This window comes from Schistocerca serialis, chromosome 1 (genome assembly GCF_023864345.2).
Source record: "Schistocerca serialis cubense isolate TAMUIC-IGC-003099 chromosome 1, iqSchSeri2.2, whole genome shotgun sequence".
Lineage (NCBI taxonomy): Eukaryota > Metazoa > Arthropoda > Insecta > Orthoptera > Acrididae > Schistocerca > Schistocerca serialis.
In genome coordinates, this window is record NC_064638.1 from 262,879,233 (window position 1) to 262,905,734 (window position 26,502).

At 42.6% G+C, this 26,502-nt stretch overlaps 1 pseudogene; it reads right to left on the bottom strand.

Moving 5' to 3' along the window:
* Positions 1-15,504: 15,504 nt before the first annotated feature.
* Positions 15,505-15,622, bottom strand: LOC126426889 (5S ribosomal RNA; annotated as a pseudogene).
* Between the last annotated feature and the right edge of the window lie 10,880 nt (positions 15,623-26,502).

The window sequence follows — 26,502 nt, forward strand, 5'->3', positions numbered from 1 at the left end:
ACAGTACCATAGTGCACCGCTGGAGCAGCTACAATCAAATGGTAAAGTGGACTATTCAGCAATAATTTGTTTTCTGAATTTGAAGGGAAACAACACTGCAGTTAACCATGCAGAGTTCCTGGAAGTGTACAGCAACAACGCACCATCCCATGACACAGTGATTAGGTGACGCAGGTGCCTCCATTGTGATTAGACATGTCTGAATGATAAAAAAACGGAGTGGCAGACCATTCCTCTGTGGAGAATCAGGAACCGCAACACAAGTGTGAGGCGAGCATACGACAATCGAAACGACAGTAGAAAACTGTGAAAATCAGTCATCGATCAGATTTCAACACCTACTACGACACTTTGAATATGACGAAAGTCGCTGCCCGCTTTATTCTACGTTTTTGGCATCCGTTTATAACTTATTCACAGATTAAAAGTTTATGCCGGACCAGGACTCGAACCTGGGACGTTTGCCATTCACGGACATATACTTATCAGCTGAGTTACCCAAGCACGACACGCAATGGACGACACTTTGAACATGACGAAAGTCGCTGCCTGCTTTTTTCAACGTTGTTGGCATCCGTTTATAATTTCTTCACAGATCAAAACTTTGTGCCGGACTAGGACTCGAACCTGGGACGCTTGCCATTCACGGGCGAGTACTTACCAACTGAGCTACCCAAGCACGACACACGATTCGTCCTCACAGCTTTACTTCCACCAGCACCTAATCTCCTGGTAGTAAAGTTGTGAGGACGGATTGTGAGTTGCGCTTGGGTTGCTCAGTTGACAGAGCGGTTGGCAGCAAGAGCCAAAGGTCTCGAGTTCGAGTCAAAGTCTGGCGCACACTCGTAATCTGCCAGAAAGTTTGAGATCAGCAGACACTTCACTACAGAGTGAAAATTCCCTCTGGAAACCATTTAAAAAGCCCGCTGATCCGCGACTGAAATGCAAATGTTGCAGCTGTGCCAGTTTGTGACGTACCATGTCTCTCCCAAGTATCAAGATCCCTGACATGCGTCATTACTGAGTATAATTTTTGTTAAAGTCAATCAACTATTAACTGATATCGAACTTCCATTCCTCTCCTGCCATCCAGTCATTGTTAGACTGTCTGTATTAGTGCTTTCTTTTACAAGCTGGAGCACTCACCGCTAGCTCTGCTTACATCCTTGCATAAGACTGGAACACGTCACAAGACAAGTTTCTTTGATTTACACAGTTTGAAGATTAACATCATTGTATTGTGCGTGGTTGGATTGGGTTTTTGGGAAAGGAGACCAGACAGCGAGGTCATCGGCCTCGTCGAATTAGGGAAGGACGGGGAAGGAAGTCGGCCGTGCCCTTCCAAAGGAACCATTCTGCCATTTGTCTTGCCAAGGAGAACTTAATCAACTCTGTTAATAAATCGTACAGTTCAGAACATCTCTTTTAACGAATACAGTTCTCACCGAAGCAGTAGGACCTTGTGCATTCACACGCCATCTCTCTCCGCCACCTCGCAGGACTCCACAGGAGACACACACCCCCACAGTCACTGAGTCGCAAAAGGCTTGCCAGCCCTGCAAATGGCAGCATCATGTTTCAATGACAGCATCATATGTTTCAAGATCAATCCAAACGACTTCATTAGCCGCCTAATCACCATGTTTTAAGTGTCTGTTGTATCAGTATGACTCCGAGACAAAGAAGCAAAGTAAGAAATGGAAAAATTTGGGTTCATCAGCGCCGGAAAAGAGGAAGAGAAAAGTGGCATCGGGAGACGAAAAAAGCATCAGAAGACCAAAGTGGTATTGGAAGCCCAATGGAGCATCGGGGAAAGTAATGCTAAGTGGTTTTTTTTATGGGGGACGACGACGGATGCTAACATATTATGCTCGTAAGGGGGAAACAATCACAGGAGCACACTACCGAAAAATGTTGAGTACTAGGTTATGGGACCCTGACCCTGTCAAGAAAAAGCGATGCGGGGAGCTGTCCAAGGGATGTTTTCATTCCACGACAATGCCCCACTTCATCCTGCACAGAACGCAGTTACACATGCTGGTCCTTTGGGCTGTAAAACGTTGCCTTAACTCCCTGCCCCCCCCCCTCCTCCCCCATGGCACCTAGTGAGTTCCTGTTTCGTTGGATGAAGCAGGACAATTGTAAGACGGCAAGATGTTGCCAGCATGCGTGAATAATTACGACAACGTATAATTCACATTGACATACACAGGATCGCATTTCGGGTGGGGTTATCAAATTATTAATCATTTATTGGTTGACACTGGATAGCCTCATACTGACATTCCTGTAGAGTTGCATGCTTGGAAAGTAATTTCGCGCTGGTTCTGATAGCAAGGGTTAGTCGAGTGCCTCCGCAGTCTTCGAAAGAGACACGGGCTAAGGGGGACAGCACTGGAGGTAGTGCAGTTTTTATGTCTTTGAAAAGAATAGAACGACTGGAGCGTTTACTGCCTAGGCCTACACCCTGTCGAGAAGCCGGCAGAACAGGCTCCCTGTGGTAGCCAGCCCGTGTCGTAGTTAAAGAGTATCAGGAGCGAGGCGACGGTTGAAAGCTGAAGATCACGGAGATAACATCCAAGGGTCGCCACCAGCCTTTCTAGCATGAAGGAATATGCAGGGGATGTCTGCTGCAGATGCGAGCTAACAGCTACGGAAATTCTCACACGAAATACCAAGCCTTTTTCCTACCACAACGCAGAGAAACGAATCTTATTTACTGAATTTATAGTCATACAAGGAGTTAGAGAATGTTCTAGAAGAGTTTTTCATACTGAGTAGGAGTTGAATGTGGTTGGCAGACAGCTTCATAACTCGTAGGGTGGGAGCCATTCCGTTTGTAACGGGCATGCTGATAGACCATGCGGAAAGTGCACGCTAAGGATGTGAGGTTTGCTCTACACTGGACCATGCCGTGTCGCAGAGAGGTATTCTGGTGAGTCTCGATAGGACACACACCGCTGGAGAGCGTTTTTGAGACATTACTGGCAAGAAGTCAATGAATAGTCTCACTATTAGATGCCATAAAGTGTCGAGTTGGCCAGTAGGAGCGGAATCATTCGTTTCTCTGTGAGCAGGGAAGCGAATCTGTGCTTTTTTTGTGGAGACTGAAGTGTTTCTTTACGACCACACGCTTGAGTCGAGTCTCTGCTTCTGGCTTACGAACTAGCAGAATTCTTGATTCTGTCCGGTACTGTAGTGAAGTAGTTTATGACCCTAGGAGTCTGCGGACGCTATTTCACATCTTTTGTGTAGTCAGAATTTACAGCTAACCAGCGCATTTCACCAGCACGACGGCCTGCCGTACTGAACAGATCGACGCTGCAGCACTGAATTCGCTGATATACGCACCACGGTTCGACACATAGGGAGTTTTTGACAGTAAGCGTGTGAAGTACAATTTGATATACGAGCGCCTTACTGTCAGTGCCAGTCAGGGTGGATATTTTCTAAACTTCGATGCTAATCTGTCAACCACTTAGTGGGGCGCGATTTCGAGTTAAGTCATTGATGTTTTCCTGATCTCAAATTCAGTTTAATGAGTAGGAGTTAAAGTTCTGTGTCAATACCTGTTGAATTCGCATTTGTATTTTTTTTTATAAAAAGTATCTTCATTGTAGAACTGTTGATATTTTTAAAAATATCGGGAAACCGAGATATCGTCATTTAAAAAAATATCATTATCGACCCCAGGTAAGATGAGAAAAAGTATCGATATATCAACAGAAAAAAATATCGACTTACTAGCATATAAAAATATCGGCTGCACATTGTAAATATCTCGCCGGTTTTCGAAGCTGTAAAGTGATGTATTGATATACTATTAGATATTCGGTTCGTCAACAAGCTAGCAACCTATTTATCTCCCTTAGAGCAAGAACTGAAAGGAAAATGATGCACGTTCACTCTTGGCGATAACCAGTTTGCTAACAATGACAACTCCTCGTAACTGTTACAATATAAGGTATCCGATGGATCCGTCGTTTGGCTTCGTCACATATCGGATTTGTCCGGAACACTTCGTTTCGACTTCCCAGTTTTTTCATTCCTGCAAACTCCAGGGAACTAACAGCTGTAGTGTCAAAATTAAGTACTCAAATTAAACGTTTTTTTCTGTTGGTAGCTCCGATTACGTCAACATTTCCCCCTCAGACGTCTCCACCCACCACAAAGGTCAATCCTGTCATTAAAGGGTGATTTCAGCAACTATTATCGAAGAATTCAAAAGTGAAGAAATAGCACACAAGTTGCGTTAAAACCGTATTTTAACGCAAATGGTGTGGTATTGCTTCTCATCGAAAAGCTTGTTATTCCAATCACACCGCCCCGTCCCCACTGCAATCGAAATTCTCCTTTGTGCCCCCTATTCTTACTTCACACAATCAAACAAAAAGACTGGAGCTGATGAAAGCTCCAAAAGCAGTAAGACTCCTTCACACAGTGAAAGTAAAATTATGTTCTACTACAGTTCCAAAAGAACAATTTGAAAAATTTACCGAAAACTGCGGAGAAATATAAAATAAAATAAAAACATCGGCACTGATATCGCCATTTAGATATCAATATAACGGTGAATAAAAGCGTCACGTTCATGTATCGATATCTTTTGGCAAACGTATCGATGTATCGATAACTTAATAACAGCCCTGCTTCATAGTACCCAGCTGTTCTGTTTTCCCTAGGATCAGATTCCATAATCACAACTTAGTGAACTTATTCACATGCTATCCGCGGTTGCATGTTGTCAATGGCAGGGCTAATTAAATCCCCTTTGAGGCGCGAGCATTCCATTGCGAACATAACATCGACAACCATCGCAACTGCACACGCCACACGTACAAGCACACTACCTGGAGTAGCACTGGACAACGAAGTATTTTTCGAAATGGAAAGCTCCTTGAACACCCGAAGTGCGCGCTTCTGCCACCAAGGTCTCCGCCAAGTGATCCATCTTTGGAAAAAAAATGTGTTGCTTTGAAGGTGGTTGTATAGAGTTTCGTGGTCTCAGCCCGGTTTTTCCGATGTTATAACTAAAACTTCTGCAAAATACTAACACGAATTCTTTACAGACGAATGGAAAAACTGGTAGAAGCCGACCTCGGAGAAGATCGGTTTGGATTCCGTAGAAATGTTGGAACACGTGAGGCAATACTGACCCTACGACTTATCTTAGAAAATAGATTAAGGAAAGGCAAACCTACGTTTCTAGCATTTGTAGACTTAGAGAAAGCTTTTGACAATGTTGACTGGAACACTCTCTTTCAAATTCTAAAGGTGGCAGGGTTAAAATACAGGAAGCGAAAGGCTATTTACAATTTGTACAGAAACCAGATGGCAGTTATAAGAGTCGATGGGCATGAAAGGGAAGCAGTGGTTGGGAAGGGAGTGAGACAGGGTTGTAGCCTCTTCCCGATGTCTCTCAATCTGTATATTGAGCAAGCAGTAAAGAAAACAAAAGAAAAATTCGGAGTAGGTATTAAAATCCATGGAGAAGAAATAAAAACCTTGAGGTTCGCCGATGACATTGTAATTCTGTCAGAGACAGCAAAGGACCTGGAAGAGCAGCTGAACGGAATGGACAGTGTCTTGAAAGGAGGGTATAAAATGAACATCAACAAAAGCAACACGAGGATAATGGAATGTAGTCGAATTACGTCGGGTGATGCTGAGGGAATTAGATTAGGAAATGAGACACTTAAAGTAGTAAAGGAGTTTTGCTATTTGGGGAGCAAAATAACTGATGATGGTCGAAGTAGAGAGGATATAAAATGTAGACTGGCAATGGCAAGGAAAGCCATAGATTTAAGTGTCAGGAAGTCGTTTCTGAAAGTATTTTTATGGAGTGTAGCCATGTATGAAATGAAACATGGACGATAAATAGTTTGGACAAGAAGAGAATAAAAGCTTTCGAAATGTGGTGCTACAGAGGAATGCTGAAGATTAGATGAGTAGATCACATAACTAATGAGGAGGTATTGAACAGAATTGGGGAGGAGTCTGTGGCACAACTTGACTAGAAGAAGGGATCGGTTGGTAGGACATGTTCTGGGGCATCAAGGGATCACCAATTTAGTATTGGAGGGCAGCGTGGAGGGTAAAAATCGTGGAGGGAGAGCAAGAGATGAATACACTAAGCAGATTCAGAAGGATGTAGGTTGCAGTAGGTACTGGGAGATGAAGAAGCTTGAACAGTATAGAGTAGTAGGAGAGCTGCATCGAACCAGTCTCAGGACTGAAGAACGCAACAACAACAACTAAAACTTAACGAATGCTCCTCGTAGTTGAGGCAGTTTCAGCCGCTATACGCACTCTTGCTGGAAGGCGCAGGCGTCGGGCAGCGAGGACTTGGCGGAGGAGGCGCGGCGCGCGGCGTCGGATAGCGCCTGCAGCGGCATGCGGCCCGCCGCCATCGGCAGCTTGGCGTCGCCCGCCACCAGCGATACCGCCAGCGGCCGCGTGTCCAGCCGGCACGCCAGCTCCAGCGCCGGCATCGAGAACAGGCATCGCTTGCCGCGACCTGCGCACCACGAACCAGCCTCGTACTGGGGAAGGCTGCGACTCTTACCGATCGAAACTATGGTGCAAGGCTCTAAAACGTTCACAGACTGAGTCTTTTCTCCCTTTCATAATCAACTACTAAATAACACCAAAAGCTAATTCCGAAATATGATCTAAAGGTATCATCTTTAAGCGGCGACGTCACATTTAATGACACTGAAGCACAATAAACTGTACTAAAAACGACGCGTTTTGGAGACATCTTTCACGCGGTGTATCATCAAAACTGTATATTCTCGTAAGACGCAAATATAAATATGAAAACCACCAAATACGGCATATTAGCTTCTTAATGTTTTTCAGGTTTTCGATTCCGAACCTGACCTCTTTAATGTTTTTTGTGTACGTTCATTCTGCTGCGTTTATAAGTTCGTACAATAGAAGTCCTGTTCCCATGAGGTCATTGGTGCTACGCTGTGATTAACTAACTGTAGCAAACTGAGCAGACGTCATTCGACTTAAGTGTCTCCAAAGCTTCCGTGCATATTTGGTGGTTTTCGTATTTGCACGAGGGGCCTTCAGTAAATAATGGAACACATTTTTTCTCGAGGAATTTCGGTAGAAAAATGCAGAATTTGTTGTAGAACATCGTGGAATATTCCCGCTTTAGTCCCTATAGTTTCATGAAGTTCTGACTGGTGGCTGCCCTACACGTAGACTTCAAAATGGCGTCTATAATGGAGGTGCGTTACGAGCAGGGAGCTGTCATTGAGTTTGGTTGGTTGGCTGTTTTGGGGAAGGAGACCAGACAGCTCGGTCATCGGTCTCATCGGATTAGGGAAGGACAGGGAAGGAAGTCGGCCGTGCCCTTTGAAAGGAACCACTGCGCCACCTCGCTCGGTGTGTCATTGAGTTTCTTTTGGCGGAAAACCAGAGCATCGCAGATATTCATAGACGCTTGCAGAATGTCTACAGAGACCTTGAAATGAACAAAACCATGGTGAGTCGTTGGGCGAAGCGTCTGTCATCATCACAACTAGGTCGCGCAAACACGTCCGATCGCCCGCGTGCCGGCCGATCGCACACAGCTGTGTCTTCTGCATTGCTGGAACGTCCTGACACTTTCATTATCGTAACAGATGGGTCACAATCACACATCTCGCTGCACAACTGCCCGTCTCTGTTGGCAATGCTTACATACTCGTCCACCAGTTGGACGTACACAACAATGTGTGCCCATTTGGTTCCTCGATGCCTAACAAATGGCCATAAAAGGCAACGAAGGACCACCTGCGCAGAATTGCTTCCGCATTACGAGGCTGATCGTGACAATTTTTTTCGAACGTCGGCACAGGCGACGGAACACGGGTTCATCACTTTGAAACGCAAACAAAACGGCAATCCATGGAATGGTGCCATACCACCTCTCCTCCGAAGGAAAAGTTTAAAGCTGCACCCTCAGCTGATAAAGTCATGGCGACGGTCTTCTGGGATACTGAGGGAGTAATTCTGTTTGATGTCCTCCCTCACAGCGCAGTTATCAACTCTGAAGTGTGTCGTGCCAGCTTCAGGAAATTGAAGAAACGACTTCACCGTGTTCGTCGATACAAAATTGCTAACAAACTTCTCATTGACCAAGACAACGCAAGGCTACACACAAGTCTGCGCATCCGAGAGGAATTCACAAAAATTCATTGGCCTGTTCGTCGTTATCAACCCTACAGTCGGGATCTCGCATCTTCCGACTTCCATCTGTTTCATCCAATGAAGGATGCACCCCGCGGGAAGCAGTAAATCTGCTGTTTAAATCTGAAGAGCAATACGTCACTTAAATTGTCTAACGCGCCATACGTCACTAGGAGTGCGTGGTTTCTACCAGCAGCCATGAGTGAGACTTCACGAGCACGGAAGGAGGATATGGGGAGAATGTTATATGTCGCATTATTTTTGAAAAATGTTATAGGAAACTATAAGGAATAGCAGTCAATCTATACTGTAGCGACTACTGAACATGCAGTTCAATATGCACAAGAATTTCTAAATTCACTGAATCCAGCTGGTTTTCCACCACACAATTTGAGGCTTGAAGCTGGTGTTATAGTAAGACGCCTGTGTATTTCCAGTCCTCCAAAATTTTGTTATCTGTTTGGAGATTAAAACTATGAGAGCTGGGGACCAAAAAGAGTACAAGAAAAAACAAAATCATCTAAGGTCAAGGTCTCCTCCCTATCGCCAAGATCCATGTCCACCAGAGTCAATGTCCTGAGGCAGTTGTCCTTATGCTCAATATGAGAAGTAAATGTCCTCCCTGAGACAAGGGGTACATTGTACTCTACAAGTCAGCCTCTTGGCCATATCACTTTCATTAATGATGTCCATAGTTTGTTGTCCAATCGGTGTACTTAATGACATACCACTTCTATCATCATTATTAATGACCTGTCACTCTATCATTAATGTTACAACCAAATTATAATGATTTATTAACAAAAAAAATGATTTTTCCTCCTGGCCCAAAAATCCCCCACCACTCCCCTGGTCTTACCAACCATCAGGATGACTCGCCACTGTGTCCTGTTCACCATAGTGGAAGGTTCCTGGCTTGTGCAATTTATTTTTCTTGCAATTTGCCACAGAAGATTGTGCCAAACGGCTCGTCTTCTTCCGCTACAATCTGCAGTTTTGGGGCTTTTTGTAACAATGTTGTTGATGTTCCAAAACAACACTTCGAAATAATAAATACAAGACTTTAAATGTTTAACAAATGCCAAAAACGCATTATTTAAGCAATTTACACTGAAATCCTACATTTAAACAATTGGAAATTAATATGTAATTTCAGTTTGATGTGTACTAACCTGCTGCTTAGGCGTATTAAAAACTATGGTCTGCACACTGTGGCAACACGTAAGAGGTGACTGACACCACGACATTACTGTGTGCTTGTAAAACAACAGTGGAATTAGGAACTTTTCTACACCCATGTAGCTTTCTGTTGGTCGCACACATACATCACTAAATTTCATTGCTGTTATCACTATGACAGGAACTGATGAGGAAGAACACAGTTTATTTAAACAACAGGCAAACATTTTTTTCTGTGACCCACGCCGTAAGAGCATGCAATCTAGGTGCTGTCTTCCTGGGCTGCTGTGAGACCCTGGCCAGAGTGGCAGCCAGCAGCCGCTGCACAGCTCCGTCTGTGGACTCGGCCAGATATGAAGTGACCAGAGACATGTACCAGCTATCAGCTATGGTACCCAACTACAAGCTGCGACATGTGCTGTTGTTGAAACAGGTCAGCCATCTGGCTAGTCTGCCCAACCAGGAAAGGCCAGTCACAATAGCACAACAGCAGTTACGTCCTTTCTATTAGTGATGACCACTACCAGTCTAACAACGAAGTGAATTATTCGAGCGAATCTGTCACACTTTTAATGATGTGCAGCCTATATCCTGATCAAAAGTATCTGGAGACCCACCAATAATGCCACCACTATTGTAGTAACTAGAGATACATCCCCTCCCTTGTAACAGTTGTCAGGTGCATAGGTGCATTTTCTCAAGTGTTTCAGTATATATGTATTTCCAATTTCGTTTTTGCAATTTGAAGCTGGAGTCGGCTCAAAAATGTATAGCACATTGCATCCGTAATGCGACAGCCACATTCCAATCTATTTCTCGAACCCACACACATACACAGAAAGTTAAAGTTGAATTTCACATGATCATTAGATAGCGTGGTTCCTAATTAGTCTGGTTTGATATTTATCTAGTCGGTATGTATTAACAGTGATCTGCTGATGTCTAATCTGAAGTCCCACTGCAGGTTAGAGTCTCTAGTATTGACCTAAGGACTGATTAAAACATCATGTGTTATGCATAAAACAGATCTCTTCCATCCCAAGCAGCAGAATGCTTCTCTCAGATGGTACCATTGTCTGTATCGAAAATAAAATGTATATCTGCATATCACTTTACGACGTGTAGTGTAACTTCTGTTTGTGGTCACTTCATGAGACATGTGTGGTAGAAAATTATATATATATATATATATATATATATATATATATATATATATATATATACAATGTCTCTGTTGCACCATATACCACAGAAGTTGCACTGGCTGAGCGAGTACATTAGTGTCTACCTCGTTGACTTTTATGTTCGTCTGGTAAGGTATCCACACTGACAAGTAATACTTAAAAATCAGTCAAACAGATGTTTTTTAAGCTGTATCCATCGTTCATTGATTTTATTTCGTTAAGATTTCCTCAACCTGACACATACCTTTGGTGTATGTAGCAACCGTACTTTATGTCACTCGTAGGTGTTTTTAGAGTAGTTACTATTTCCAGAGACATTTGTACTGTGTCCATACACAGCAAAGTAACTCAATACTGCAAACTACAAAAGCTATGTGCATCACTTTTTTTATAATTCTGATCTCACACAGTAACGAGTGACTGACATATGAAGAATTCAGATATTTCCTTAGAGAAGGACACCCCCTACCTAATCCATGCTTGCACTACCTGTACCGTTTGCAATAGATGACAAATGCACACCCCCTCAAGACAATGCTAATGTGGATTGTACTGAATGTCAGATGCCACCATATGATAGGTTACTCCCAAGTATTTCATGGCAGTTATTGTTTCCACTGATAGTGTAATTGTACAGTACAGGATTTCTTCTCCCCTATAAACACGATATGTTAATGCCTGAGGAATAGCAGTATTTGTGGAACGCTACCAGTTTAGAATTGTTTTTTCTTAACACCTATTGAATAACAAGATGTACAGTGTCCAGTTCACCGCACATTCTCCATCACATCTGGGCTGTAATAGCCCTCCCAGTACTGTTATTTAAACAGCTGGTCTTATAAAGTAAATCCTCGAGGACTATAGGTCTCTGGTGTAATGTTAAAATTAGAATGTGCTGCTACACCTCTAATTATACGCGGTTTGGTGCAACAGATCTATTATTTTTCCAGTAGCAGTTTATATTTGTTCATTATGGCAACTGTTTTCGCCATATACTTTAGCTTCTTTTGTGTGGACATAACATATTAACTGCACTCAAAGGACCAATTTCTCTAATAAGGAGCGGTTTAAGTCCATCTGATACACTGCTTCTTTTTCCTAAGACCTGTGTAATGATATTGATTGTGAGGATCAGTCATAATTCGGTAACATCTATATCTGATGCCATTGCTGAGGATAATGCTCTAAAGCTATACATATAATACATACAATAAGTGAATCCTTCACGTCAGGGACTTTTCCAGAGCAGTTAAAACAGGCAAGAGTTGTACCTTTGCTTAAGAAAGGTAATGCAGAAGACATAGAAAATTACCATCCCATTTCCCTGCTGTGTGCATTCTCAAAAATAATAGAAGCAATTATGAAAGACATATTAATGAATTAACTGAATAAATACTATCTTGTAAGTAATCACAGTTTGGTTTCCAAAGTGGCAAAAATACGGAGTAAGGCATGGTAGAATTCACAAAAGTTGTGGTCTTGATAAAGATGAGTGTGTTACAGGCATATTTTTGGATCTTTCTAAGGCGTTTGATACAATCGACCACAAGATTCTATTAAATAAATTAGAAGCAATAGGAATAAGAGGGGTAGCTAATTATTGGTTTCGTTCATACCTAGCAGATGGGGTACAAAGAGTAGAGATAACACATACTTCAAATAGGTCTAAACATTTAGTAAAACACTTACCAGAACCAAAATACATTAGTATTGAGGTTCCACAAGGTACCATATTAGGACCAATATTATTCCTCATATACATCAATGACTTTCCCACTAGTGTTACTCATGGTGAAAAAATTCTCTTCGCTGATGACAGCAATATTATAGTCACTGATAAAACAAGAGAACTCCTTGCTGAGAAAGCAAATGAAACTCTCAAAGAAATTTATGATTACTCAATAAGCAATAAACTGACATTGAACATGAAGAAAACTAATGCCATGACTTTCGGTTTGAAGAGGAAAAGTGACAATGGTAAATTGAATTTAGATGGCACCTGACTGTGTAACAAATGCAAAATTTCCATGAATGAATATTGATTCTCAGTTGAAGTGGTGTGAACACACAAAGGAATTTGCAAACAAAAAGTCATCAGAATGTCATGCCCTTGAATCCTATCATCAGTGTGTAATATGCAGTGTATTTTAGTTATATATTATTCATATGTACGCTCAATTCTTAGCTATGACATTCTTTTTTGGGGAACAAATGCTCAAAATATGAAGACAATTTTCAAACTCCAGTAAAGAGCCATAAGAATAACTATCAAAAATACTAGTCGAGCTCATTGTAAAGATCTGTTCAAAGCAATGGGGATTTTAACTGCTCCATGTGAATACATTTACCAGTCAGGTGTACACATCAAAAATAACATTAGTAGCTACTGCACAAACAGCTCTGTCCATGACCGTGCAACAAGAGATATACTCAACTTACATTTACCAAGAAAAAATAAGCATAAAACTCAAAACAGCATTTTCTACCAAGGGATAAAACTGTACAATAAATTACCTAAAGAGGTTAAAGAAACTGCAAAAATACACTTATTTAAAAGGCAGCTAAAAAGTATCTGCTGTGCAATACATTTTATACATTGAAGGATTGCTTAGATAAAACAGAGTAGGGGTTTCATAAAAAATGTTATACAAATAAGTAATAATAATAATGATTATAAAACATCCAACATTCCACTTAACACCTTCACTTTAGGTTTTTTCCTTCTTTTTCCTTTCTAGAAATACTTACCCCCAAGCTATGCATGGCACTATACTAACACCTCTTCCTCTTTCTGAGCTCAACATCTCACTCATTATGGAGGGATACTGACTCAGTTCTTCAGGATAGCAAATGAGAAGTTGCGGTACAGAAAACTGCCCAGGGATCACCAATATGTGTGTTTGTGTGTGCGGTGATGGAAGTGTTATGAAGCAATGTAAGTATAGTGTGTGCAGTGACTGATAGTGAGATATGAGTGAACGGTGTGGCATTACATTATTTAATAAGTTATTTGTAAAAAAATATTGTATACTAGGAGTAAATCTAATGACTGTGCCTAACTAGAAGTCTGTAAATATATGTGTACACGAATTAGCTTATTTTAAATTGGTCTAAGCTTGTAAATAGTTGCCCGCAGCTCGTGGTCGTGCGGTAGCATTCTCGCTTCCCACGCCCGGGTTCCCGGGTTCGATTCCCGGCGGGGTCAGGGATTTTCTCTGCCTCGTGATGGCTGGGTGTTGTGTGACGTCCTTAGGTTAGTTAGGTTTAAGTAGTTCTAAGTTCTAGGGGACTGATGACCATAGATGTTAAGTCCCATAGTGCTCAGAGCCATTTTTTTGTAAAGAGTTTGACATGTCCTATATCCTTGTAAAAAGAGATCCTACGGAAGAATAAAGCTACTACTACTACTACTACTACTACTACTACTACTACTGCAAACTCTCTATTTGTGTTCTTTTTTGTATTTTTTTGTTATGATTGTGATCCGAGATTGGAAATGTGTAATCATACATGCATATTACATCAGTCAATCTGTGTCTCTTTAGTATGCACACTGCTACTCTAAACCTCCAAAACACCTCCTTAAGGAGGACATTTAGCCTATATCTAGTAAACCATAATCTGTGACATCTGTTGTAGAATGAGATGTCACTATCCTGAATAAGTGTTTTGTAAACCGCTTCTTCTGTGGATAAGGTTCCCATCTGCCTTGTGTCTACTTTTCAGAGTTGTTGTCTTACGCAGTCACTACACTTTAGTTCGATCCAGATACTTACTCCTAGGCCAATGATTCGTCAGCCTAATCATAACAGAACAATGTAGCGTGTCTTCACATATTTCTGTGCAAAAGTAACATTTACCTGCTTCCAGCTTCCTTTACCAAACTGTTTCCCAGCCTCTAGATGAATAGTATGGCATCCTGGATGCATTGCACAAGACAGCACAAAATACTGATTGTTAGTATGAAAAACATCGCGCAGTACAGCGACAATAGAGCTATAAATCACAGCTTAATATCATGCTCTTAAGTCAGGAAGAAATATACCATGGTATGGCATAAGATCGAATAGTGACTCTCCGAACATATCTCTCAGGCCTGAAGTATCGTGTAAACTAATATGTATTGCTATATGCCACATAGTACCAGAACACTTCGAAGATGTGGCAAATCTACTAAAGAGAGAGGCTGCATGCACTACATTTACCGTTCAATGCGTAACATCTCCCAGCAGCCCAGTAGTAATAGTATGTAAGCCAAGTGTATTTTTTATGCTACTATATAACAATTAAGTTACAACAGAAGTGGTACCAATATATTTTCTTTCCAAAATCTTTAATAGAGGCTGGCTGTAAGTCTGTTTGACACATCTATTCTTTTTCCTCGAGACCTGAGGAATAACACTGCTCGTAGAAACCACTCATAATTTGGTAATATCTGTGTATTTGATGCTGTTGTGTCGAACAACTATAACATAACACTTCCCTATTGCTAGCATTTGATACAATTAGACAGTCCTCCACAGGATCACACACACACATTGCATTCTATACTTATACACTGATGGGCCAAAACACGACCACCAGCTTAATAACTTGTTTGTTGGTCTTTGGAACGAAATAAATTATTGATTCTGCGTATCAGGGATCCGACTGTTTGTTGGTAGGTTTGTGGAGGTATGTGGCATTAGATGTCTACACACAGGTCATATCTCTCTCTCTCTCTCTCTCTCTCTCTCTCTCTCTCTCTCTCTGTCCGAACAGGCCTTGGAAGGCCCAACGGTACCGACCGGCCGCCGTGTCATCCTCAGACCACATGCGTCATTGGATGCGGATATGGAGGGGCATGTGGTCAGCACACCGCTCTCCTGACCGTATGTCAGTTTACGAGACCGGAGCCGCTACTTCACAATCAAGTAGCTCCTCAGTTTGCCCTCACAAGGGCTGAGTGCACCCCGCTTGCTAACAGCGCTCGGCAGACCAGATGGTCACCCACCCAACTGATAGCCCAGCCCAACAGCGCTTAACTTCGGTGATCTGACGGGAACCGGTGTTACCACTGCGGCAAGGCCGTTGGCCACGGGTCATGTAGTTCGCGTAAGTAACGGGCCGCTGATTTGCAAAAGCGGTGATGGAACCCGTTAGCGACCTAGATGCGTTCCGTAGTATTTACATCAGCCGAATTTGGTCGCCGAGATACGAACATGAGTTCACTACAGTGCCCCTCAAACGATTGTAGCACGGTTCTGCCTCCGAAACACGGACAATTACACTGCTGAAATATGACATCGCTGTCGGGAAAGACGTCAAGCATGAAGGGATGCAGGTGGTTCGCAGCTGTCAGCATGTCTTCGACTGCTACCACAAGTCCCATACAAGCGCAGGGGAAGGTCTCCCATGGAATTACACCGCTCCACCAGCCTGGGTCTGTGGTGTGCTGCCGTTCACCTCGATGACGGCGTTCGTGGAGACGACCATCGATCTAGTGTAGCAAAAATGTGTTTCCCCGAAGAGCCAGGAAGTTTCCATTATCGATGGTCGAATCCCGATGGTCCTGTGCCCCATACAATCATAACTAACGATGTTGTTGGATCATCATGTGAACACGTAGGGGTGGTCTACTGCAGAGCTCCATGTTCAACAATGTACAATGAACGGTGTGCTCCGAAACACTTGTGCATGCACCAGCATGTGCTCTTTCGGCAGAAATGCCACAGATCACCATCTATCCTACTTTACAAAGCAGACAGGCCTCCTAACCCCACGTTCTGTGAAGAGCCGTGGACGTCCAACCATTTAGCGTGTAGTCGTAGTTTCACTGTCCTGCCTCTTTCCGAAGATGCTCCCGACAGTAGCACGCGAACATTCGACCAGCTTCGCCGTTTTCGTGATACTCGTTTACAGACTCTGTATAATAGTAATAATTAATAATAATAAAGCAGGAACAAAATGGACAGAGGAAAGGAGGGCATCCCATGCAGTGTGGAAAAAAAAGGAAAAGAATCAAGAAGCTTTGCGTGATCCAATGGGGTGTAATCGCACATAATAATAATAGTAATAATAATAATAATAATAACATGCATAAACGAAAAATACCAGAAGGAAGGACAATGGCGGGTAGTGCCGAATGAAGTAGTGTACAGGGAACTGGAGCCGATCACAGATACTATACGGAAAATGAGGATTTCTTTCTTTGGCCACGTAATGAGGACACCAGAAACCAGATTAACAAGAAAAATTATGCAGAAACTGTGGAATCTGAAGCAACAAGTAGGATGGATCAAGGAAATTAAAGAAGATATGGAAAACTAGGTATAACCTTGGATGATCTGCAAAAACAAGACAGAAAATCTCAAGAAACTGAAGACAAGAAAATAAGATTTAAACCAAAAGTAGACAAACGACACACAATGGAAAGGGTATTTACAGATGAGGAAAGACAGAAAAGATCAGAACGAGTGAAAAGATACTGGGCAGTTAAGAAAGAACAAAACATGCGCTTACTGAAAAAGAGGAGCAGGAAATGATTCACCAAAGCGGTCCAACGAGGCCGTAAAAACAAATAACAATAATAATAATAATAATAACAACAATCTGTCCTTTGTCAAAGTCTCTTATTTCAACGGATTACCCCATTAGCAGGCCATGTCTTCGCTAGCGTGATCCCCCATTCGTATCTGCTCCTCTTTCAATCTTTTGTTACCGCGTCATGTGCCCGCAAGGCTACCAGGCAGCAACCAACACCGCGGTGGGCAGTAGTCGCAATGTTTTGGCTCATCAGTGTAAGTCATAGCTGAAATCCATGTTCTTTAGCCATGTTGTTGTTGTTGTGATCTTCAGTCCTGAGACTGGTTTGATGCAGCTCTCCATGCTACTCTATTCTGTGCAAGCTTCTTCATCTCCCAGTACCTACTGCAACCTACATCCTTCTGAATCTGTTTAGTGTGTTCATCTCTTGGTCTCCCTCTGCGATTATTACCCTCCACGCTGCCCTGTGATCCCTTGATGCCTCAGAACATTTCTTACCAACCGATCCCCTCTTCTAGTCGAGTTGTGGCACAAACTCCTCTTCTCCCCAATTCTATTCAATGCCTCATCATTAGACATGTGATCTACCTATCTAATCTTTAGCCATAGAAGATGAAAAAGTTTCTACCATAGTCTTTGAATTTTCCCAAGAAAGAAAAATCATGACAGATCCTTTCAGAAAGTGTGGACGACTTCGATAAAAATGCGATACAAGGGAAGTACATGAATATTTTTCTTTTGTAACGAATTGAAAACAATTTGCAGATTGCTTGCTGCTGTGAACAAAGATCCAGATTAGACAATATTCAGAGAATTACAATTTATCAATTATTAAAAGAAATGAATCTTAAATACAGGGTGATTCAAAAAGAATACTACAACTTTAGGAATTTAAAACTCTGCAACGACAAAAGGCAGAGCTAAGCACTATCTGTCGGCGAACTAAGGGAGCTATAAAGTTTCATTTAGTTGTACATTTGTTCGCTTGAGGCGCTGTTGACTAGGCGTCAGCGTCAGTTGATGCTAAGATGGCGACCACTCAACAGAAAACCTTTTTGTGTTATTGAGTACGGCAGAAGTGAATCGACGACAGTTGTTCAGCGTGCATTTCGAACGAAGTATGGTGTTAAACCTCCTGATAGATGGTGTATTAAACGTTGGTATAAACAGTTTACAGAGAATGGGTGTTTGTGCAAAGGGAAAAGTTCTGGATGGCTGAGAACGAGTGATGAAAATGTAGCACGCATCCAGCAAGCATTTGTTCGCAGCCCAGGAAAATCGACTCGCAGAGCTAGCAGAGAGTTGCAAATTCCACAATCAACTGTATGGAGAGTCCTACGAAAAAGGTTAGTTATGTACCTGAACGTCAACTACCCGAGGCGATGGATCGGCCGCCAGGCAGCCCGTGACAGAGCACTTCATCACTGGCCTCCAAGAAGCCCTGATCTTACCCCCTGCGATTTTTTCTTATGGGTGTATGTTAAGGATATGGTGTTTCGGCCACCTCTCCCAGCCACCATTGAAGATTTGAAACGAGAAATAACAGCAGCTATCCAAACTGTTACGCCTGATATGCTACAGAGAGTGTGGAACGAGTTGGAGTATCGGGTTGATATTGATCGTGTGTCTGGAGGGGGCCATATTGAACATCTCTGAACTTGTTTTTGAGTGAAAAAAAAACCTTTTTATATACTCTTTGTAATGATGTATAACAGAAGGTTATATTATGTTTCTTTCATTAAATACACATTTTTAAAGTTGTGGTATTCTTTTTGAATCAACCTGTATTTTTGGAGTGAATGGGATAGCATGTTAATAGAAAGGGATGAGATCATTTTATGGAGGCGACGTTATTTGCGAACCATTAAACTGTTGAGAGATGAAGGAAGGCTCATTTACTATTTGGAAAAAAAATGGTTCAGTGAAGGACTTACCCAAAGTATGATCTGAGTAGATAACGCCATAAAACCCTCAACACAAGCTTTTCTGTCCGTATTATTCATCAGAAACAATGGCCCGCCGAATTAAGGAAAGCGCCTGATTATGACACACTTAGGGAACAACGCAGGTTTGTGGACTTTCCAATCCAAGAAGAGTGAAGATTATCGTCAGGATATGGAAGCCAATACATTCGAGAAGTCGTTTCAAGATGTTCTAACTTCAGGAAAACACAGTTATTGTTACTGATAATGCTCTGTACCATTCTTGCAGAAAAGAAAAAGTTCTTAATGTGAATTCCATTACGCAAGATGTATCTGAATGACTGAAACCTAAAAATATCGCATTTGAAGCCCGTGTGTTGAAGAAACTACTACTAGATATCATTAAACACACACTAACTTCGAATTACTCCCTACCACTGCAAATTAAATGTCATCGCATTAGTTTGGTCTAGAACCAAAGGCAATGTTGCAGAAAAAAAAGAACATACAAAATTTCAGAAGTTAAAGAACTATTAGAACAAGTAATAAGAATAGTGACTGCAGAAGAGAGGAGCAAGTGTGCTCCATTGTGGTGGAAAAAGATGAATCTCAAATGTAAGACCGGGTGGCGTAGCGCAGTGATTAGCACACTAGACTCGCGTTCGGAAGGCCGATGGTTCAAACCAGCGTGCAGCCATTCTGATTTAGGTTTTCCGTGTTTTCCCTAAATCACTTAAGGCAAATGATGAGATGCTTCCTTCGAAATGGGATGGCTGCTTTCCTTCTCCATCCTTCCCTAAACCGAGCTTGTGGTCCGTCCCTAAGACATCGTTGTCAAAGCGATGTTAAACGCAAATCTCTTCTTCCTCCTCAAATGTGGAAATTAGACTGCATTATAGATGAGAGAGAAGGACGTTTTGTTACAAATCTGAATTAAAATAGTTTAAGTTCTACAGAATGAACTTAGTTTTGTCGTCCATCAACTTGTGTTTAAATCCGCTATGGCGTCTGTTGGGTTTTTTACGCTTTATTTCATTACATTGTATCCTAAGTTCATAAGGGGGGGGGGGGGGGGAGGGGGTTTCTCACGAATGACGCACATTCCACTGTGTCATCAGTCTGACGGATAACTGCATAGCGCGTACAAACGATTTTCCACACCTCTATATGTCACATGAACACAGAATGCTTTCACTGGAACAGATAGTGGTCGCTTACAAGAGACTGTTTCTGTTTCGTCCTAGCTCCCGGTGAATAAATTATAGACCCGTATTAGAGCACATTACTGTGTCAATAAAGTGGCTGCAATTTGCTCTCACTTTCAGCTTTGTGATTCACCGTGTAAATTTTTTACATACCTTTATTCTTCTATTGGAGCTCATCTACATTAAACAGCGTTATTCTTGTTTACAATCACGTTACTGTTTCCATGATACTACTGTTCTCCTTGTACAACGAAGTTTAGACAGTCACGTATCTCCAGTTTGTTAAAAAATCCCCGCAAAATCTCGTGTTGTATGTGCATCCATACGCTAATTTTCGTCTACTTGAAGCTGTTGCAAAGTCCAGGAAGCTGATACATTTAAACGTGGGCCAAGTCCATTTTATTATGGCATAGCAATAGGAATTTCTTCTGTATTTCATCATGTCTCCAGCGCACCCTTTACAATATATCTCTTGACACTACAGTATTGCTCTAGTATAGGAGAAATGCTAGTTTCGTCATGACACCATGTCTTCTGAATGTTTCCTCTATTAAAGTAGCATTTGTGATGTAATCTCTCTCATAGTGCCTACATTCTGTGGAAAATTCCGATTTCTTCAACTGTATAAAGTATTTTTTAAAGTGTATGTTTAAATCAGTGTAGGTGGTGCATTAGAACTGGTAAGTATGAGAGCCAAATCGTATATTTCTTCCATGCATTACATGCCCATTACATCTTTGAATTGCTTCTAGCTTAGCGGAGTGTGCAAGCTGCCTCTAGAGTGTTTTTACCATATCACAAATTACTTGTTTACCATTGTATGCATACTGATACTCGCTACGCCAGCAGTGCTACAAACGTGTTTTATGCTAGAAATTTTTAATGGGGAATGGTTTAAGTGTGCTCAGTACATAGGTTCTTTTTCCTAAGACCTGTGGAAAAGCGGAACTAGTCCTATTTCGGTAATAAGTATATTTGACAGTATTGTAGCGAACAATGTTCTGGTTTAAAAATAAATGCGTTTCCCCGGCTGTAATATTACATCCCCGTATCGCTAGCATTTAATACATTTAGACAGTCGTCTACAGGACCATCCATGGTTATAAATCTTAGCTTAAAAGTATAGTTCCTTGAATTAGTATCCAACATTCCTTGATTGAGTTCCCAGTTTGCCTCTTGATCCCACAGTATTGCTGCCATATTGGAGATGTGGTATGGTCATCATAATACCATGCCTATAACATTTAGATCTGTGTAGGTGGCGAATTATAACTACGTGTGGTAGAAGACTCGTATACATTTTTCTTCCATGCAATAAACACATACATACAGCTTAGCTGTGTCGCCAAGTTGTCTCTGGTGTTGCTATTACATCACAAAACACTCGTTAAGGAATTGTGCAGCTGGTGTTAACTTTGCAGGGAATAATATGTCGCTTTTAACCCTATTGCAGAGGTCCTACATCGACAAACTGTGGTACTGTCTGCAAATTGTACATTTTGACACTAAAATTATGACTCCTTATTGCTGGTAAGAGCAAGAAAGGAATCGTAATTAATATGTCACTGATGGTTTGTGTGGTAACAGAAACAGTTATTTTTCCATGCAGTACACCATGATACAGCATCAAGACGCAACCAGGGTAGCAGAGTGAAGAGCATGAGATGCATCTGGGGTGTTGCTGTCACATTGCAAAGCATTTGTTAGTAGTGTGACAAAGCTTGTATGGCGCCACTCTCCATTGTTACCAGATTATTCAAGATGGCGGATCCAAGTTGGCAGCGATAGATGCGGCAAGGTCGCAATGACGTCATGGCAGAAAGTTCAAATTTTGATGAGGTCAATTGGGCTACCTCCACTAACCTAACCCCTCCCCTCCCCCTCCCCTATAAAATGGCAGGAAGTTCAAATTTTGGCAAAAAAAAAAAATCACTTTGGCCACCTCTTCCTTGGAATTGGTAGGAAAAGTACTCAGCCTGAACTGGGCTGCTGAATACACTCCTGGAAATTGAAATAAGAACACCGTGAATTCATTGTCCCAGGAAGGGGAAACTTTATTGTGTATATCCACCTTTCGCAGCAATGCAGGCTGCTATTCTCCCATGGAGACGATTGTAGAGATGCTGGATGTAGTCCTGTGGAACGGCTTGCCATGCCATTTCCACCTGGCGCCTCAGTTGGACCAGCGTTCGTGCTGGACGTGCAGACTGCGTGAGACGACGCTTCATCCAGTCCCAAACATGCTCAATGGGGGACAGATCCGGAGATCTTGCTGGCCAGGGTAGTTGACTTACACCTTCTAGAGCACGTTGGGTGGCACGGGATACATGCGGACGTGCATTGTCCTGTTGGAACAGCAAGTTCCCTTGCCGGTCTAGGAATGGTAGAACGATGGGTTCGATGACGATTTGGATGTACCGTGCACTATTCAGTGTCCCCTCGACGATCACCAGTGGTGTACGGCCAGTGTAGGAGATCGCTCCCCACACCATGATGCCGGGTGTTGGCCCTGTGTGCCTCGGTCGTATGCAGTCATGATTGTGGCGCTCACCTGCACGGCGCCAAACACGCATACGACCATCATTGGCACCAAGGCAGAAGCGACTCTCATCGCTGAAGACGACACGTCTCCATTCGTCCCTCCATTCACGCCTGTCGCGACACCACTGGAGGCGGGCTGCACGATGTTGGGGCGTGAGCGGAAGACGGCCTAACGGTGCGCGGGACCGTAGCCCAGCTTCATGGAGACGGTTGCGAATGGTCCTCGCCGATACCCCAGGAGCAACAGTGTCCCTAATTTGCTGGGAAGTGGCGGTGCGGTCCCCTATGGCACTGCGTAGGATCCTACGGTCTTGGCGTGCATCCATGCGTCGCTGCGGTCCGGTCCCAGGTCGACGGGCACGTGCACCTTCCGCCGACCACTGGCGACAACATCGATGTACTGTGGAGACCTCACGCCCCACGTGTTGAGCAATTCGGCGGTACGTCCACCCGGCCTCCCACATGCCCACTATACGCCCTCACTCAAAGTCCGTCAACTGCACATACGGTTCACGTCCACGCTGTCGCGGCATGCTACCAGTGTTAAAGACTGCGATGGAGCTCCGTATGCCACGGCAAACTGGCTGACACTGACGGTGGCGGTGCACAAATGCTGCGCAGCTAGCGCCATTCGACGGCCAACACCGCGGTTCCTGGTGTGTCCGCTGTGCCGTGCGTGTGATCATTGCTTGTACAGCCCTCTCTCAGTGTCCGGAGCAAGTATGGTGGGTCTGACACACCGGTGTCAATGTGTTCTTTTTTCCATTTCCAGGAGTGTAGAATGGGTGTTAAGTCTTTATTTTGAATGCAATCTTTATTTAAACAATTTGAGGCAGTAGCTCCAACTAGAGTGTTTACCATGAGGTCTGGAGTCAAACTCACCTAGTACACAGTACTGCCATTAGAGGGTGCTTACATCCTATGGTGGTCTGGGGGGAAAATGGCGGGAAAATGACTCAGCCTGCACTGGCCTGCTGGAGAGAGGAAGGAGTGTACTTTATTTATTTCAGAACAATTTGTTTATGGATGGATTTCATTTACTTTATGTATTGCACTGATACAAAACACTCGCTCTGACATGCTTGGGGTCACAATACACAGCCTATAGACCTGCAGACTACTCGTAAATTACCGTAGTACTGCAGTACACTGATGTACAGACAAGCAAACAACTCGTAAATGGCCGGCCGGGTTGGCCTAGCGGTTCTAGGCGCTACAGTCTGGCACCACGCTACCGCTACGGTCACAGGTTTGAATCCTGCCTCGGGCATGGATGTGTGTGATGTCCTTAGGTTAGTTAGGTTTAAGTAGTTCTAAGTTCTAGGGGACTGATGACCTGAGAAGTTAAGTCCCATAGTGCTCAGAGCCATTTTTTGAACTCGTACACTGTCGAAATAATGCAGTGCATAGCATACAGACCTGTTCACACAGTAATGCAACAGACACAAAAACAGCTCGTTAATTGTCAAACAATAATGCAACATGCTCACACCGCTTAAACAGCCGAAAATAATGCAGTGTACCGACATTATTGCACATAAAAAACACTTTCGAACTATCGTCAAACGCGATATATCAGAGGCTCCAACACACGCACATGCTGACCCCGCGCATGCACTTTACAAGGCCAGCCAGATGCAGGGGTGCGAGCCATTGCTCTCAGGCCACTGTCGCCTACAGCCAGCAGGTGAAAGTCACGTCTATTTTCGGGTATATAGTTAGAATTCTTTGAGTGTTATACTGATGTCACAGGTCTATGTAAATAAGAGCCAAATCTCCCCTCTGAATGCACTATAGAAATGTGTTGCAATGCTTCCCAGAATAGCACAGGGTGCATTCCCCACAGCGATCCTAACAGGATATGCAAGATGCCTCCAGCTGTATGTGTATTTACTCAGCCACCACACGTAACTGCTGTCCCGTGGTCCTGTGCAGGCCTAATTGCCAAGTGTGATATGTTTGGATAGCAGCTCACCTGTGCAGATGCAGCTAAAAGTTTCTCAATGTTATACTGACATCACAGGTTGAAAGGTGGCTACACTGAGCCACAGCGCCAGAGATTGCGCCAAAGAGTATTATTCCGCCGCCTCCACTGGCAGTGCTTGTCGAGAACTCGTAGTAGGGTGCTTGCTGAGATGTCGTAGTGAAAAGTTCTTGTCGAGAAGTCGTAGTGGAGAGTGCTTGTTCCATGTTTTATGCAGTTGTTTGATGGGCTAGACAGCAGATGTTGTTCGAATGGAGATATTGTAATGATCAGAGTGCTTTTCGTCAATATATATGAAGGTAAAATATTCCCTGTTTTTTCATTATTTCAGTGTCTTAAATAATGCGTCATTACAGGTTCAGTCAACAAAGCATCTGGTTCGTGTTCTTGTATTAGAGTGTAATTCTGGTTTCCTTACGCAATTATAGTATTTATATTTTTTAATTACTTCAGTATAAATGATATTTAAAATTTCTTGTCTTATTGAAGAAGAACCATGCCAGATGTGTACGTTGAATCACACTTCCACACACAGAACAGTTACACTTGTGCTTTGTTGTTGCGTTGGTTTTATAGCTGCTGGGGACTTAATTAATTAATTGTGTTAATGGAAAATTTTATTCCATTCTTTGTTGTTATTCTATGCAGTCAGATTGCGTACTAAAACTAGAGGGCCAACCGTTTACGACACAGCGTAACCGGACAGTTAGCTACTAAAAATTTAAAATGTATTTGCATTCCATATTTATATAAATAAGCCCCCATGCACTTGGCGACCGCTGCTTCGGATCGTCCCTTGGAATTAAAGAAAGAAATCAGAGAAGAAGTACAACCGATTTTGAATGCTCACAATAATAGATTAATTGCAGTAGAAATCAGACAAAAGGAACAGGATAAAGAACAGGAGGAAAGATGATAGCACAGAAATTTTCAGAGTTAAATTTACAACGCTCACACGATAAGGAAGAAATATTTGTGAGAATCGAGGAATCCGTACCAAATGACAGAATAAATAACCTAACACAACAATATGAACAGTTAACTACCAAATATGTTAATACTGAAACCCGAGTCGCGACACTTACGGAAGACGTAAATAAACAGAAAGAACAAATAGGTGATTTATCGGAAAGAGTTGAGGAGATTTCAGATAAATTGACAAGTCTTAGTTTAAATGGGGACAGAGATTCAGATGATACAGCACCATTGCCATTTGCAGAAACCGAAGAGTACCAGAACATAAATAAGCATGTTGAAATTCAGGGAAAATTTAATGAACGCGTGAAAAGGGAAGTTGATGCATTACAAAAGTAAGTCATACAAATTGAAGGCGAAATCGTAGGAAAAGACAGCAGAAGAAATTTAGAATCACAGATAGCAGAGGGCTTTGAAGAAAATAATTTATTTCATTTACGGGATGCAACAAGAGAGCGCCAGGCTCGCGAACTTGACAATAATCGACATTCGTACTGGGACAGACACGGTAGGTCTTTGTCGCCACGAGGCGAAAACTTTGACTATAAACACTTTTTGACTGTTCGGAAATTTAAGATCTTTCGCAGTTCTAAGAATGACATACATCCATGTGCATGGTTAGATCAATTTACGTACGCACTTCCACCAAATTGGCCACTAAGTCACAAACTGGAAATTATGTGCGGTTATTAAGTCCTCAGGGGATTCACTACACTAAGTGAATATGTGCCGTAGCGTGCATAGGGTCCCGAGCTGTAGTGGTGCTATTTCCCTTTTAGTTTTCTGCACTGCTGCCTACTCTT